The following is an 18646-nucleotide window of genomic DNA, read 5'->3' on the forward strand; positions in this document are numbered from 1 at the left end:
GCTTTGACATGGCGGTTATGGACTGTTCAGCAGTGCTTTGACATGGAGGTTCAGGACTGTTCAGTGGCGCTTTGCCATGGCGGTCTTTGCCCTGTTCAGCGGTGCTTTGCCATGGCGGTCTTTGCCCTGTTCATCGGTGCTTTGACATGGCGGTTCTGATACGGACATTGGTGTGTGGCATGACGATCTCCATACTGGACATTGGTGTGTGGCATGACGATTTCCACACTGGACATTGGTGTGTGGCATGACGATTTCCACACTGGACATTGGTGTGTGGCATGACGATCTCCATACTGGACATTGGTGTGTGGCATGACGTTCCATCATTGCCCAGCGGGGCTGTGGCATCCTGGCCCCGCCTGGGCTGTGACTGTGGCGTGTGGTCTCTGGACCAGTGACGATACTTGGGCCCTCCTGGGCTGTGTCTTGTGCGGTGGTCTCAGGACCAGTGACGATACTTGGGCCCTCCTGGGCACTGACTCTGGCAGTGGTCTCAGGACCAGTGACGATACTTGGGCCCTCCTGGGCTGTGTCTTGTGTGGTGGTCTCAGGACCAGTGACGATACTTGGGCCCTCCTGGGCTGTGACTCTGGCGGTGGTCTCAGGACCAGTGACGATACTTGGGCCCTCCTGGGCTGTGTCTTGTGCGGTGGTCTCAGGACCAGTGACAATACTTGGGCCCTCCTGAGCACTGACTCTGGCGGTGGTCTCTGGACCAGTGATGATACTTGGGCCCTCCTGGGCACTGACTCTGGCGGTGGTCTCTGGACCAGTGTCAACGGTGCTGGCGGTTGTGTCTGGACCGCCAGATATGATGGCGCACTTCTCCGCGGTGACACTCACAACAGGCTGGGCAGACTTCCTCTGGACCTTCCCCACCTTTTTTGGAGTTACAGCTGACTCACCAATCGCCTTCGATCCCATTTCACTTGTTGTCCCACCAGGAGTCTTGACACAGTCCCGTCGTCCACTCTCCAATTTCGGAGCCTTTACAGGGGGTGGGCTGCCAGTGCCTTGGCTCCGGGTCCTACTGCCTGCCCTGGTGGACGGTGCACTCCAAAAACCTGGAACACGCACCACTGGTACTGGAGGCTTTTTGGCTGAGGCGCTACGACGGGACTGATGAATTGGAGGGGGGGGGGGGGCAAAAAGGTCAATTTGACAGAGGGACAGTTTCTGACGAACACTGGGATGGGTAGCTGGAGGAGATCTGGGAGTGGAGGAAGAGGAGGTGGTTGTAGGAGGTGTCACTTTAGCTGTTTTGGGTGCAGGTGCAGGTACTGGAGGCTGTCGTGAGGTGGATGGATGTTGGCTGAGTGATTGCCGGCGTTTGGGTACTTTGGGAGGGGGCGTCACAGACACACTGGGAGAGGACACAGGGGACGTGTAAATGGCAGTGGAGGTGGTGAGTGCTGGTGAGCGGCGTGTGGTGCTGGGTGTCCTGGTGCGAGTCCTAGTGCCTGTAGATGTGGTGCATGCAGGTGTGTGTGTAGACGACACTGGGAGGGAGAAGGGAGAAGAGGAGGAGGGGGACACAGTGGAGACAGTGGATGTTGCTGTGTCTGTATGGGTGTGATGCTTGTGTGAGTGCCTGTGGGATGTGTGGTGCCTAAGTTTGCCTGAGATACTTTTGTGTGTTGACTTGTGTGCATGCTGGTCTGTAGGTGTGCTTTGGATGGGCTGGGGTACAGGGTATTGGGTCTGGGTGGAGGAAGTTGGAGGGGGGAGGCTGGACACAGGGACAATTGCTGCCATCAGTGCTGAGGCCAGAGATTGCAGGGTTCGCTGAAGGACAGCCTGACGAGAATGAATGCCCTCCAGGAATGCATTACCGTGTTGCAACGCCCTTTCTACACCCTGGATGGCATTCACAATGGTAGACTGCCCAACAGTGAGTGACCTGAGGAGGTCAATGGCCTCCTCACTGAGGGCAGCAGGGGTGACTGGGGCAGGGCCTGAGGTGCCTGGGGCGAAGGTGATGCCCACCCTCCTGGGTGAGCGGGCACGGGGCGAATGCTGAGGGGCTGCTGGGAGGGCGGTGCTGGTAGGGGGGGTGGCGGCTGTACCTCTAGAAGTGGGGTGCACAGATGGTGCCGCCACCACAGGGGAGCTCACATCGGCGGACGAGTCTGTGTCACTGGTTGGTGATCCGGTGGCCGACGTGAAGCTCCCCTCGCCCTCCGTCCCACTGGTGTATTCAGAGTCTGTGGTGTGGCCCTCCATGGCCATGTGGGATGCAGCTCCCTCGTGCTCCGGTGCCACTGTACCTCCGCCTGTTGATGCTGATGTACAAAAGGACAGGGAGCAAATCCTCGTATCTAAACAGGGTCCCTGAGCTAGATACAGAGAGTAACACACAGGGAAGCAATACTATGAGTATTACGTAGTTTACTCTCCATTAACATAGCAAACATAGGAATGGAAATCTTAAATTCAAATATACAACATACAATATATTTCAATTTAGATATTTATTATAGCTAATTAAACATTCAGTTCGCACATAATATAATCAACATAGAATCAACCAAAAAAATATAATACAACCCCCTACCCTAAATGAAACATACATATATGAAAACATAAATAACATACCAGTAAATACGCAAAAATAAACAAATAACACAGAACCAACAAAATCACAAAATAGTATACATACAAATTTACAACCGCCTCATACATGAGAGGATATTTAAACAGCACAATAAAGTTACTGCTTTGATGCTACAATTATGCGTTGTAGTTTGGATTGTATAAAATTCAACATAATAACAGCCAATTCTAGGTTATAATTTCCTGATTCAAATTCTCGTGTTACAGGCCTGATGGTAGCCAATCCTGGTCAGGGCTTCAAATTTGCCAATTTCAAACACTTCATGCCAATGTTCAAGACATGCCAATTTACAAGCCGACGCGCGTTTCGGTGAGTGAAGAAAAATATAAATACACCTTCATCAGGACTTTATGATTCAGTATAATTGGCATACGTACATCTTGTAATCTGCCTTAGATATGAAAGAACTTAGATATCCCTTACAGGCTGGATTAAACACTCTCCAACTTCAAATTTGTAGTCCAAAATGAAGGACTAACACATGGATATAGCTAAATGAAGCTATGCTTTCTCACTCTACAAGTTCACATGGTTTAAAAAACGTAATCCACAGGGGAAACCCACAAGGATACCAAACTGGTAGGGAACAACTTGCTAACAGTATCAGCAGGATCCAGGACATATGACCAGCACGATGATCTCTCAAGGAGCAAACCAGGGAGAGCAGGAAAAGGGGGGGAGACAGAAGAAAGAGAGTTTTAGTGCATGGCATACTGCTACCGTTGGCGGACAAGACAGACGCAGCAGCCCCATGCACAACGCCGCGCTCCTGCCCTCTGCACATGCAATTTCTGGGATATGGCCTACATGGCAACGGTGGAAATCTGCGCACATGGATGCCACAGGGGCAACTATACCTCAACTTGCTAATTTACTGAGGTGGGTTAGAGTGCCACATGGCCTACATTACGGAGGGGCCTTGCCTACCTAACTCGCCCTGGCCTAGGGACACCCACAGCCCACCTCCCCCACCCAGACACCTCCACTGCATGCAAAGTCCACAGAATGAGGTTGTACTCACCCCCTTGTGTCTGCTGTGATGTCCTTAAGCGCCCATCCAACTCCGGGTAGGCCACCGGCAGGATCTCGAACATCAGGGGGGTCATGGTACGATGGGCACCCCTCCCACGATGGGAGGCCATCCCCAGCTGAGCCTCCGCCGTCTTCTTGCTGCAGCGGCGAATGTCCTCCCATCTCTTCCGGCAATGGGTGCCCCGTCTCTGGTGGGCCCCCAGGGTCCGGACCTCCTTGGCGATGGCACGCCAAATGTCCCTCTTCTGGTGGGCGCTGACCTACATGACATGCACAAGGGAAGAGGAACAGTCATTACCAATTGCACCATTAATGTGTGTGGCCCCCTCCATACTCTGACCATGTGGCCCATTTATTCCCATGCTTTACTGTAGTATGACTTCAGCCCCCTTCCCTCTTCCACCCAGCCCTGTCCACCCAGGCCTAGCCCCTACAACGTGCTCCCTGTGTACTAACCTGTTGGTCTGGAGGACCGTAGAGTAGCATGTACTGGGGGAGGACCCCATCCACAAGTTTCTCCAACTCCTGTGCAGTGAAGGCAGGGGCCCTTTCCCCAGACGCAGCAGCCATCGTCGCTTCCAGACCGAGGTCACAGCAGCACTAGCAGTGTAGGTCCTCTCCTGTCGAAGGTCAGGTATCTAGTGATTGAACAGATAGAAAATGGTGGTGACGCCCGCGGCGGTGACGTCCGCGGCGGGGCGCATCATCACCGCCGGCACACCTGTTCATTGGCTCCTGGGACCCATAGGGTCCAATGTTAACCAATGCAGCATTGCGCCACGCTCTACGACCGCCTACCGCGACGGTGTGCAACGCCAGCGCTGTTACCCCACAATCCCATTGTCCCAGTTTAGAGGTCAGGCAGCCGCCATTTCAGGGGCCCACATGGATTCATTTTCAACTGCGTCACACATACTGAGGCCTACACTCAACACACATACAGGAGGGGTTTTGTGTCTGGTGTAGTCTTGTGTGTAACTGTGGGTACATACCTGGAGGAATAGTGACTGTTTCTTCGCTGTTGTCCTTCGCAGACACCGTCAGCTGGGACATATGAGAAGATGGCGGAATCCTCCGGTTTACCGACCGCTGGTGGACCTGTTGACAATGGAAGAGAGACATTTAGGGCCATATTTATACTTTTTGACGCAAAGCTGCGCTGGCGCAGCTTTGCGTCAAAAATATTAACGCCGGCTAACGCCATTTCGATGCGCCGTGCGGGCGTCAAATTTATACTTTGACGCACGGCGGTGCAACCAACAGGTGGGAGTCATTATTTTGTGATGCACACAGCGGCGTCAAGTCGTAAAGAAAACCAACGTTTACGCGACGCACATCACTGTGGGGCGATTTACGACAGCGCAACCCGGAAAGCGCTGTTTTTTTGACGCAATAGCGTCAAATTTACCCGCGAACACTGCCCTTTCAGCAGAGGAGAGCCAAAATGGATCCCAGATGCCACTACAGACCCCAGGAAGATGACAGCAGACCAGGAACCAGCCAGGAGGACCCATACCGGAACCAGGACATTTTCAGAAAAAAAAGAAAGTGTCGCTTCAGTGCAGAGGAGCAGGAAATCCTGCTTAAAGAGGTGACGGAACACCAGCACCAACTGTTCATCACCTCTAAATTGCCACTCAGTAGGAGAGAGGCCATATGGCAAAAAATTGTGGACAAGATCAACAGTGTGGCTGAAGAACGCAGGACAGTCACCGAGTGTAAGACACGCGGGCATGACTGCAAACGTAGGACAAAGGAAAAAATGGCCAGGAACAGGAAGGCAGCACTGCAGACTGGAGGTGGGAGTCCAGCACACCAGGAGGCCCTGGACCACATGGAGGAGATGGTCGCAGCCGTCATCCCTGAGGAGATCGTCACAGGGATTCAAGGACAGGACAGCGCAGACTACCACGACACAATGCACATACAGGGTAAGTCGCATGGGGAATCATAATACAATAATGATATCTGCAACCGGGGGGGGGGAATACCTACTACACAATGCATGTAACTCAGCATATATATGAAGTGGCATGGGTAAAGGGGCACGGCAGGGGGGCATGGCCAGCACAGACTGAAGCGGGGGCACGACAATATACAGCACCAACAACAGTCCCATGGGGCCATCCTGTAATGACAACAATAGAGCCAAGGGAAAGCAGCGATAGGTGGGACGGCCCCTACGTCAAACTCACATCCAGGCACTTGTCTGTCAAAATCTATCCTACATCAACTAGGTGCCTATCAGTAATCCAGTAGCCAAAACAACAACTGCAATGTAACAGCGACAACAGTTGACAATAACACCTCTCATCTCTGTGCAGCTATAGTAGCAAATGGCAGGAACCTCCCCATGGAACATACATACCTAAATTAGGGGGTGAGGATGACATCTGCAACTATTTATAGAAATAAGAGAAAGGCACCAGTACACTCAAATGCCAATGCCCATACTTGACACATACATCAGCCAAAGTAAACAGCAATAGGAGCCACACAGCACTAAGGACACACACATGCTGCATACGTCAGGGTCCCTCACGTGCCTGGCTAACAAGGCAACATCACTAATGTCATACTGCTCAGACAACAACATTGAGGAGGGGACAGAGGCAACTGGTCACTGAAACACACCTGCACAGTCTGACAACCAAATAGGACCTTGATACGATAAACAGGGCAATCCAATTAAACACACATGACCCAACATCATCTCCAAACATCAACAATGTTTACATCCATACCACATCCTAACATTGACATGCATAGGATATGCCACATTACATGTACATTTCGGGCAATGTGAATTATAAATGTTTGGGGCAGGTCCTGAGAGGCAAGTGTGCTGCCAGGGCATTCACAACACCCACAGCCAGTCAAAGTGTAGTGTGGTAAGTGTTACGTATACTTTGCGCATTAGCTTCAGGCTTTAGGCCTTTGTGCACCTTGCCCTGAATGTACTTTTACGCATTTGCTCACATCTAAGAGCCTCTGAGCACTTTGCACTAAATGCTTTTTATTAGGCTTCCTATCAGTTAATTTTGCAAATAGCCAGTCCTACGGTGTTGTTTATTAGTCAAATCACACTGTTTTGCCTACTTCAGCACTGGAGTTCGCCAGAACATATTCACTCTGTGCCCCAGTCAAGGATACAGTCTGGTACATTGCCGATAGGCGTGGTAGGGGTTAAGATTTGGCATTCCTGCGTAGGGACACTTTGTCATCACGATGACATATTACTTATAAAATCACTTCCTTGTCCCAAGACACGCAAGAGGGAGTTTCCAAACAGAGAACACAACTAGACGCTGCCTGCCTTGCTGCAGATGCTGAACCAGATCACAGGCCATTGCTCAGATATGAGGGATGATGTCTCCCCAGTGATTCAGACAGGCAAGCTCGAAGCTTAACATGCTGTGCTCTAAATAGAACAAGCAGAGGGATAGTAGACACAGTTAGGCACCATGATAGCTTTGTACTAATGTTTTACTCTCCTGCTGACTATTTAAATTCTACCATGTTGTATTGTTTGGGTTATTGTGGCTCACACCTAAATATCTACAAGTCAGTTGTTTAATGAAAGCATCATATAAAACAAATACTGTCTTTGTCATTTGTGTATGAGATCATACTGGAAAAGAGAGAATTGGTTTGGATCTGAGTGACCACGACTTCCCTGAGAAGTTCCAAAGATGTCATGCGCTCGGATGTCTAATCATTCCTTTGCCGTGGGAGACATGAGGCACTACTAGTTAGCCAGAGCAAAAAGAAAGAATCAGGGTGACAGAGTTATTTACAAGTGGGTCAGACTCAGTCCCCCACACCATTAGCTATCCTGCTGCCTAGAAAGCCAGTAATCTCATGTAGGATAATGAGAGCCCACCCAACAAAATGTCTCTCCATAAGAATAGTTAAACACGGAGGGACGAGTAGGACAAAAAGATGGCAATTCCTAAATTGTTACAAAGCAACACCTAGAGGCAATTAGGCAGACAAGTCTGATAGCTCTATCTCATACATGTGACACACAGGTGGGCCATAGGCCTACAACAATGCCCATATGAAGGACAGCAGATACCAAGACAAACACAGAGCACAAAGTTAAGGCATCCAAAGGCTTGTATCTGATTGCAAAATTGTCACAACACAGACACACTAATTGTACCCTGTTTCATTGCAGAGGAACATGGATCTCCTACCGATATGCCTGTCCCTGATTTCCCTGATAACATGGATGACGAGCCCATAAACATTCCACAGGAGACCATCCAAAAGGTCCTTGAAAGCCTCCAAACCCCACCTTCAGTCACAAGGAGGAGCACAGAAGAAGCAGCCACCACAGTAGAACCACCCGCCACCCCAATTGTAATACCTGCCAGCTCCAACACAGCTGAGGACTCCGACGACAATGGCACCAGCTTCGAAAGAACCGTTGTTGGGGTACAGCGGGAGCTGGCCAAGGAGGTGTGGGTGGGGATGCAAACTATGGCAGCCAGCCTTGAGGGGGTGCGTTCGTGCATGATGTCTTCTGCTGATCAGGCAGCTGCAATGCAAGCCCTAACATCTCTCTTGCAGGAACTTGCCAAAACACAGAAGGAAATCAGCACAGCTGTCATCCAGTTGACACAACATCTACAACTGCAATCCATTCAACGTGTGCACAAATGCAACATTGAACCTCTCAGGGCCGACCTGGCTGCCTACCATCGTGATGTGGCTGCCATTCTCAAAAACCAGCAGGCCCTCCTTGCTGCAGTACTGCCCTTAAGAACTCCACAGGGAGCAGCCCCCGGGATGTCTGCCTCCACGTCTTCTAACACTGAGGTGTGTGTTGCCCCTTCACAAACAACAACAACAAGGACAAACCAGGCAACACACACATCAGAAGAAGAAGACATGGAACAGATAACATTCTCACGGAAGAGTACCCGGAAGCACTAGTCCCTGCACCATGGCCTACTTTGACCAAGGTCCTACGTTTTGTCAAATGCCAGTCTCACAACAACTACACTCAATGACTGTTCTGCAATCCACTGTATGACTTGTCACCATTGCCAGTGAATGTCTCTCTCCTACTATTTGCCAATTCCTGTCTCTCTGCACTGTCTGTGACATCACCCCAGCATGTCAGGAGCATCACCCACACCCCTTCTGTAGGATCACCATGTAAGAATGCACCAGAACGGACCCAGCAAACATGGACAATGGACATTTTGCACTACAGCACCTATCAATAAATAGCACTTGCACACCTATCATGTCTCTGTGTTATTTCACACTTCAACTGTGCAGTACATAACTCCAAAGTGCCTGTGTGGCAACCATGTAGATTGTCAATACAACTGTCCTGATATCATGTAGTCTGAAACATCTGTGCAGTGGCCAGGATTGCATCATAGCCTTACCATACTGAGGAGAATAACTGATGAAGGGACTAACCACACACAATCATGCTGTGTTGGACAGAATGATGCACCATCTATAGCTATTCTAGTCAACTAATGGTGGCTGAGAAATGTAGGCACCATGCAATACTAAAACATGAAATTATGCTGCAAAATGTAAGGAAACATTAACAAATTACACTGCATCAATCACCCTTTCTGAGTATACTTCCATGAAGGAAAGTCATGCTGAATTAGTACACACATGATGTAGGTCAGCAATGAAGGCAACAAGACAAGAGTGTTAACAACTCCTCATCTACAAAGATCTCCCTGAACTTCACACTACAGTCCGACCTATTAAATTACCCACAATAACAAGTCTGGAAGCACACTTTGTGAAGTAGAATACATACTCACCAACACAAAACCTTGGTGATCAATGCAAACTACCAATGGTGGGTCTCCCAAATGGTGGATACTTACCAAGTTAGCACACGGGTAGCTGGCATGTTAAACCTCAATTTCCTGGGGATGGCGAGCATAGGACACAAATGTCATACAAAAACATTCAGCTACACTGATGTCAAGGCCATGATAAAGTAGCACCTAACGCATCATGTAAAGGGTTAACTATATATTTATTACTATTTATTAACACAAGAGGCAACTAAGGGAAAGGTAATACCTACACTAATCTAACCTGACTACTACTAACCCACAACTGTCCCTAACTAACCTAAGCTAAACTTACTCTACACATGTAACGAAACGATCTAAACATCAACCCCCCACCCACCATTATGAGACAGGACACATGCAGGACAACACTTACTAACCTACACACATACTATACTATCCTAAACAAACATATATTTTTTTGTAAATTGTTGTATATTTTTTATAAAAAAAAAATTTTGGTTTTTTTTTTTAAATAACAGGAATCCCAACATTGCCCCCCACCCACCCACCCACACAAAAAATAAAGATAGAAAGAATAAGGACCCCACACCCTCTTCCCTAACACTAAGCTAATTACCTATACTAACCTAATACTAATCCCCAAAACCCAACTATCAGTAGAAAATAGGAAAGAGGAGAGAGGGGAGGGGTAAAAGTTCAACAGGGCAAAAGTCCTAGAGGTTCGCCCTCCGTAGGGTCCGCCTGATGGAGCTGACCCTTTTTTTTATATAGGCCACATCCTGGCTCAGGTTGTCCACCTTATTGAACAGCTTGTCCAATTTTCTACTCAATGCCAGGAATGCGGCTGGGTCCACAGGAGGGGCTGATGTAGTTTGTGTGCCGGCCGAGGTTAAGCTTGTGCCAGGAGTTGACTGCCCACTGGACTGTCCTGGTTGTAGAACATGGCTGGGTCCAGGTCTTGAGGATGAGCCAGGGTCTACTGTTCCCGACGTTGCTGGGGCCACTTGGGGAGCCCTGGTTGATGTGGTGTTGGTGGCTGTTGTGGGCAATGTAGGCCGACTCTGTGGTGAGGCCCACCATGCCCCGGAGGCCCGATCAGAGTGATATTTGCGGTCCATCCTCCGGTACCCAGACTGCACCTGCAGGATGTGCCTGTATCGCATGGCACGCCTCTCAAATTGGTGTCTATCTGCGGCACTCATGTTTGCAGCTGTGAAGAGAAAAGGCAAATATTTTCCTTTGGAATTGCATTGGGTGGAATAGCACAATGGGTTATTTGTACATTACTAGTAATGTATTTGTTGCAGCAATTGTCACAACATAGTTCACTTAAAGGCTCAGAGGAAGTACATGTGAAGCCTGCATACATAAGGGCATCTCACACCTAGCATATCCATGTCTCTACATGATGGATGACATCACCCTAAACTACTCATCCAAATTATGTCTAAGGCATCTGACATTATGGCTGCACCTCTTCCGCATACTGACTTCACTACATATGTCACTCTATGTGATAACTATCACAATCCTCACTCAATGCCATTTGTAATTTGTTGTGTGCTAATATTGAACCCATGGGCCATAACTGAATGTGTACACTAGGGGCCAGATGTAGGAAGATGGAAAATTGCGACTTGCAATTTGCTATGCAGAACGGTGTCTCCGACACCGTCTGCGAGTCGCTATGGGGTCGCTAAAACCCACCTCATTAACATCAATGATGTGGGTCCCAATTTGCGCCCCCTTAGCGACTATGGGCACTCACGGGGATGGAGGCCTGCTGGGAACAGCAGACCTCCATGGCCGTGACTGCTTTGAAATAAAGCTGGTTATTTTTTCCCAAGTGTAGCCCGTTTACCTGAAAGGAAAACGAGCTGCACTTAGAAAAAAAAACAAAATCTTTAGTTTTGGATTATTTCAGGGCAGGTAGTGGTCCCTTGGACCACTGGCTGTTTTGAAAAATATTTTTGGGTCCACTCACAAAGGGGAAGGGTTCCTATGGGGACCCCTTCCAGTTAGCGAGTGGGTTACCATCCACTTCAAGTGGATGGTAACTGCGACTCCCTTTGCGACCACGTACTCGGTCGCAAATGGAATTGCATACCACTGCGAGTCGCAAATAGGACGGGAACACCCCTTCCTATTTGCGAGTCGGAAATGCATTTTGCAAGTATGTTCAGAATCACAAAATACATTTCTGCATAGCAAACAGACGTTTGCGACTCACAAAGAGCAATTTATGGCATTTGCAACTTGAAAACTGTTTGCTACATCTGGCCCTAGGTTCTAAACAAAGTTGCTAAAGGTCACAAGTACGTGTAACATACTGGTTGCTACAGTCCTAGGTACCCTGTTTCCCATTAACATGGCAGTCTGTGAGGGTGGGGTGGGAAGAACAACCAACAATCTCATGTTCAATGCACACCCAGGAGTTTATAGAAAGGTCAACAAGTATGTGCCTTCACACACAACACCTATGAAGGGCTAGCAACACGTTGGAGTCAGCCAAACATTGTCACATCCAAGGTCCAACCATGTCAAAATGCTCTGACTTAGGCCAACATCACATACTATCAGTGAGGCATGTTTTACAACACATACAGAGGAGCTAGAACACCCATGATCATGAGTCGACAGAACACCTAGGCCATTGCACTCTAGTCACACACACTGCTAGTTCAACTAGTGGAAGTACATGCCCCCGGAAGATCCAACCTACAGTGTACACAGTGCATCCTCAACTAGGAAGATGCACATTTCATCAAAGCCATTTGCCAAGGCTATCTGGGAGAATGTCAGTCTGATATGCAGACTCAGTTCAAGCCAAGTCCCAGAGCAACTCTTACATTAACCAGTGTATTCCACATGACTCATCCCATTCCCCATTGCGGCCCAACTGGAATGACCTACAGCCCCTAAATCTGAGAAATGGCTAAGTATTGGTCTACAGAAACAGAAGTGATATTTGAAATCCCACTAAAGCAACAATGCCAATGAGTGGGCAGCGCATCAAATCATGAATTTTGTTTAACACACAGAAGTCCATCATGCATCACTAGCACAAAATTAAACATAGCACTCAGGCCACACTCACTGTAGGTATCGGGGTCCTCAAAATGTGCCACCTCTCCCACGGTGTACGGTGCTGGTCCACCTGTAAAGCATGAAAGGAAGAATATACTCAGACTCGGTGCTCTGACAAATGATTGCAGTTACTATGACACTGTGTGAATATGACATGGTAATGATACACTTTCCCACATGCTCATACTGCATGGATGAATTTTTATTCAACATTAACATTGGATGAGTCTCCTACTACAGTTACAGACCCTACTACACACATGCAGTGGCCAGGACAGTCAGGTGTTGTCAAAGATACCCCTCCATTAGTATGCCCCAACAATTATGGCTTGCATACATCTCATCATGTGCATCCCAGAGAGACATCCAAAAGCTGGTTACTTGAGGACTGCATGACCCCTCACAATCAAACAGGCTAGGTGGACATTTTCAACACACAGCATCCAGACACACATGTGACATATGTGTGGACAACATAGCTGACTTCATGTGACGTGAAGCCAGCACACATTTATAGCATCATCATGGGTATACCATTTTCTGTCTAGCTATGGCGTCAACATATGTAGGTATGTTGTTTCTACATGACTTTCTCACTGGCCAATATGACCTTTAGGTTTAAGATAGAGGCATTAACGTGTCGCTTGTCTGACACAAAGGCAACACTACATTACATACAGCTACAGGCATCCGGTATGTGTTGAAAACATGAGCCATCTGACTGCTAGCATTGGTCTTCCGACACATTCTGCAACAAATACACATTAGGTTTCCCTAGCATTATACACAGTCAGCTACTTATCTAGCAGATTGGGTAACAATCATCACATGTCCCCACACAGATTTCATTTATTCACATGTAATTTATTTGTACTCACCAACATGGCCACCAATCCTGATTCCCAGGTGGTCCAGCAGGTCCTGCTCCCTGGATATGAGATCAGCCCAGCGGTGCTTCAGTTGATGCTCATTCCTCATGCTCCCGTAGACCCGGACCAGGTGATGGCGCACCTTCCCCCACCGGACTTTCCGTGCCTCCGTGTGATACCCCTGTATCACACGGCCTCCAGCATGAGTGGGAGGAAATGGCAAACGAGCCAAATAAATCCCCCCAATTCCTCCTCACCCATCCTGGCAAGCGGAGGCCTACCTGACATATTTAGTAATTTAAAGGAGAAAAATTAGATAGACAAGTAAAAGTGGGAAATGGGGAAAGGTAGAGTAGTGAAGGAAAAATGAAACTTAATAAAAATAGCCCAACTAACCCCAAAGTTAAACTACCCAGAACAGACTCCCACAGACAATACAAACAAAAACAGGATTGGACAAAAGTACACTAAACAGACTAAGACAATATTACACAACAAGACTAGGAACACAAAAAGACAAAAGTACAAGGTACACAGGACACAAAAGCAGTTAAACACAGGACTACACTTTCAACACAACCACACAGTCTAGAAAAGATCTGAGACTGCAAAGTGAAAGTGAAAGTTAACTCACAGTACAGATTTTGTAAACAGGATATCCTATTACATCACTTCCTGCATAAAATGGCCGCCGTTTTTATTTTTCCGTTTTGCGTCATATTTTCACGCATACACATTGTGCGTCATATTTTTTGATGCATATCATTGCACATAATGCAGAGTCAAAAGTAATTTCTTCATTGTTCCCTTACATTTCTGTGTGAGGCTGAGTTTACAGTTCTAGTGCAGAATTATAATTTTCTGGCAAATATGTGAAACATATATGACCATTTATATTTGACTCTGCATTCTGTGCACTCCTGTACGTGGAAAAATTATGATGCCCATGCTGTCTGCGTGGAAATTTGACGCTTCATACCCAATATGGTGGACATGTACTGTAGCTTATTAATTTATTTATTTTCATCTCCGATTTTTTGACTCTGCATTCTGTGCACCCCTGTACGTGGAAAAATTATGACGCCCATGCTGTCTGCGTGGAAATTTGACGCTTCATACCCAATATGGTGGACATGTACTGTAGCTTATTAATTTATTAATTTTCATCTCCGATTTTTTGACTCTGCATTCTGTGCACCCCTGTACGTGGAAAAATTATGACGCCCATGCTGTCTGCGTGGAAATTTGACGCTTCATACCCAATATGGTGGACATGTACTGTAGCTTATTAATTTTCCCTTAAGACTTATGCAATTTGTTAATGTACAGGTTATTGTGACACTTCCAATTTGCAAGGTGACATTCAGGCAACCACACTCATTCATGTCTTCACATTAAGCTGTGGAGTACATTCCAATGTGCGACAGGTTCAATGGTGACTTCTGACACATGGCTAGTGATGTGAGTACCTCAGTGTGTTCCAGGCTAGGTGTTGCTATTGTGGTGTATGTGTTGTTTGTCCTAGAGGGTTGCTGTGCAGTGTGTATATGAGTTAGATTTTTGTCCTTACCAACAAGTAGTCCATTGCCATACCGTCCATCCTGGAAATGTTGGTTGATGGTGCTGTGACGGAAGATGAATGCGTCATGTACACTCCCAGGATATTTAGCCACGATGTTGCTGATCAGTCCTTGGTGATCGACTATGGCCTGCACGTTGATTGAATGTGTGTGCTTCCTGTTGCGGTAGAGGTGTTCTGTAGCAGCAGGTGGCACAAGGCGTAGGTGTGTGCAGTCGATTGCACCAAGGACGTGTGGGAAGCCACTGATGGCGTAGAACCCCTGTTTAGTTTCCTGCTGCTTCTGCAGTGTGTTAGGGAAGCAGATGTGGCGGGGTGTCAGGCGAATGATGGCATCCAGTACTTTTGGCAGGAATGCGGAGGTTGTGATATTCCACCAACCAGGGCACCAGTTGTCTGAAACGAACCACTTGCCAGCAGGTGAAGTACGGCAAGCAGCTTTGTTTCTGTTGGTATGGTTCGGGGTGTCACCAAAGTGGGGGCCAACTGCTGTTCGATATTTCTGAGCAGGTGCTGAATGGCCTGCCAGTTCAACCGGTACCTCTGGATGATGTCGTGTTCCCTGAGGCCATGCAGGGTTGTTCTTGGGCGGAATATCCTCTCCTGCCTTCTGCGCTGTCTTTGGGGTCCCTGCTGTTGTTGTTGTGGCTGCTGTTGTTGCTGCAGGGCTCTGCGTCTACGTGCACGCTGAATAAAAATCACCTCCATGTCTCCTTGTTGCTGCTCTGCTGCTCTGCTGCTCTGTTGTTTGTTCTGTGTGTTCTGATTAAATACAGGTGTGTTTGCCCCATTTTAACGCCTGCCCTGACCCAGGCGTTAAATTTTGACGCACATCAGGTTTTGCGTCATTTTTTTGCTCCGCCTACCGGCCGGGAGTCCTTTTTACCCGGAAGCATAAATACGACGCGCGGCAGTGTGCGTCGTTTTTTGGACGGGAACGCCTACCCTGCATATCATTAACGCAGGGCGGGGTGCCGCTTCCAGAAAACAGCGCACACTGCGGATTTTGCTTGTGCGCGGCCTCGGGCGTCAGGGTTTAAATATGGGGCAACGTTTGCGCTGATTGTGCGTAAAAATTTATGAGGCACATTCAGCGCAAACGGAGTATAAATATGCCCCTTAATCGTGACCTACCGGTTTGACTGTGCTACAATCCAGGAACTATGTACCCAGTTGGAGCCAGACCTGATGTCACCAATCCGCCATCCGACTGGAATCCCCCCTGACGTGCAATTGCTGTCAGTGCTCCATTTCCTTGCAAGTGGGTCTTTTCAAACAACAGTGGCCATGGCATCAGGGATGTCCCAGCCTATGTTTTCCAACGTCTTGTCCGGAGTGTTGTCTGCCCTGCTGAAACACGTAAGGAGATACATCATTTTCCCTGAGGTGGAGGATTTGCCTACAGTGAAAGGTGACTTCTATGCCCTTGGACATATCCCCAACATCATAGGTGCCATTGATGGGACCCATGTAGCTCTGGTCCCCCCCGCAGGAGTGAACAGGTGTACAGGAACAGGAAGAGTTATCATTCAATGAATGTCCAGATGGTCTGTTTGGCAGACCAGTACATCTCGCAGGTAAATGCTATGTTCCCTAGCTCTGTGCATGACGCCTACATCCTGCGGAATAGCAGCATCCCTGATATGATGGGTGAACTCCAGAGGCACCCTGTATGGCTATTGGGGGACTCTGTTTACCCCAACCTTTCCTGGCTATTGACCCTAGTGAGGAATCCCAGGACCAGGGCAGAGGAACGCTACAATGAGGCCCATGGGCGGACTAGGAGGGTTATCGAGCGCACCTTCGGCCTCCTGAAGGCCATGTTCAGGTGCCTCCATATGACAGGTGGGTCCCTATTCTACTCACCGAAGAAGGTGTGCGACATCATCATTGCCTGCTCCATGCTTCATAACTTGGCATTGCGACGCCAGGTGCCTTTTCTGCAGGAGGATGATCCAGATGATGGTGTTGTGGCAGCTGTGGAGCCTGTGGACACTGATGAGGATGAAGCTCTGGAAGACAAAAACGACAACAGGGAGTCAGTCATACAGCAATATTTCCAGTGAGACATAGGTGAGAACATTTTCATTTTTACCATTACATTAACTTTCACACATCTACCTCTATCCTGTACCGACATTTCACTCACTATTTGTTAACTGAGTTGTCCCCTTCCATTTCAGTTTCACAAATGTGGTAACCTACGTGTCAACTGTTTGCATCCTTGAAGGGCTTGTGATGTGTGACATAGGTATGTTAGCCTTCCAATGGGTAACCCATTATGAAACTGTAATTGATAATACAGATTTACAAATCATAGACTGACTCCATTTTTTTTTAGTGTTTCAAGGGTGTTTATTTAAGTGTAAAAAAATGAAGGGGAGTTGCAAAATGGTGATGGGTGATGGTGGAGGAATGTCCATGGCAGAGTCCAGTCTATTAGTCTCACAGGTACATTGCACATCTGGGCATTGGAAGTGGAGCTAGGTCAGTTCCGATTTGGGAAGGGTAACAAAGTGGGACAGTGGGGGGACAAACAGGGTGGTCTTATTTCCTGGCGGGGGTCTTGCCATCTTGCTCTGTCCTGTTCCTGGATCTCAGGGCCCGCTTGCGTGGTGGTTGTCCATCTGCAGGGGATGGGGTGCTGGTGTGGTGGTCCTGTGGCGGGGCGTCCTGTCCACTAGCGCCGGCGGAGGTGGTGGGCATTTCATCATCGTGGCTAGTGTCAGGGGCCCCTTGGAGTGCCACGGTGTCCCTCAAGGTCTTTTGAATGTCCGTCAGCACCCCTACGATGGTGCCCAGGGCGGAGCCGATGGTCCTGAGCTCCTCCCTGAACCCCAAATATTGTTCCTCCTGCAGACGCAGGGTCTCCTGCAACTTGTCCAGGACCCTGGCCATTGTCTCCTGGGAGTGGTGGTATGCTCCCATGATGGAGGAGAGGGCCTCGTTGAGAGTTGGTTCCCTTGGCCTGTCCTCCCTCTGTCGCACAGCAGCCCTCCCCGTTCCCCTGTGTTCCTGTGCCTCCGTCCCCTGGACCGTGTGCCCACTACCACTGCCCCCAGGTCCCTGTTGTTGCTGGGGTGGTGGGTTAGCCTGATTGCCCTGTAGTGGTGGACACACCGCTGATTGACCTGTCCTGGGTAGGGAGATTTGGGCCCGCTGGGTGGGTGCTGTGCTGCTGTTACCAGAGGGTGTAAGCTCGGTGTTGGGCTGTGGCTGGGCAAGGGGAATCGACTGTCCTGAGGCCCACGATGGTCCGGGCTGGTCATCAAGATCCAGTGGGGCAGAGCTGCTGTCGTCACTGTGGGCCTCTTCTGGGGGTGGAGTGGTGTTGTCTGGACCCTCTGGTGTGGTGACGTTCCTTCGGGTTCCTGCGGGGGTATAAGTACATGATTATTGCATGTGTGTGTTTCATGGTGTGCAATGGTTGGGTGTGCGTGAACCCCAGTGCAGGCATTCCTGTGTGGGGGCTTGTGTGCTGATGGTTGGGGGGTGTTGTGGGTCTGTGCAGTGGGAATGCTTTGGTGATGGGTGTCCATGCTTAGTTATGTCATGCAGGTCTTGGGGTTGTTATGGGTGGTTGGTGTCATGGGTAGATAGGTGAGGATTTGGGGTGATAGGGGAGGGTGTGATGGTGGGGGTGTGTGATATAATG

Source organism: Pleurodeles waltl, chromosome 9, assembly GCF_031143425.1.
Source record: "Pleurodeles waltl isolate 20211129_DDA chromosome 9, aPleWal1.hap1.20221129, whole genome shotgun sequence".
NCBI classification, from domain to species: Eukaryota; Metazoa; Chordata; class Amphibia; order Caudata; family Salamandridae; genus Pleurodeles; species Pleurodeles waltl.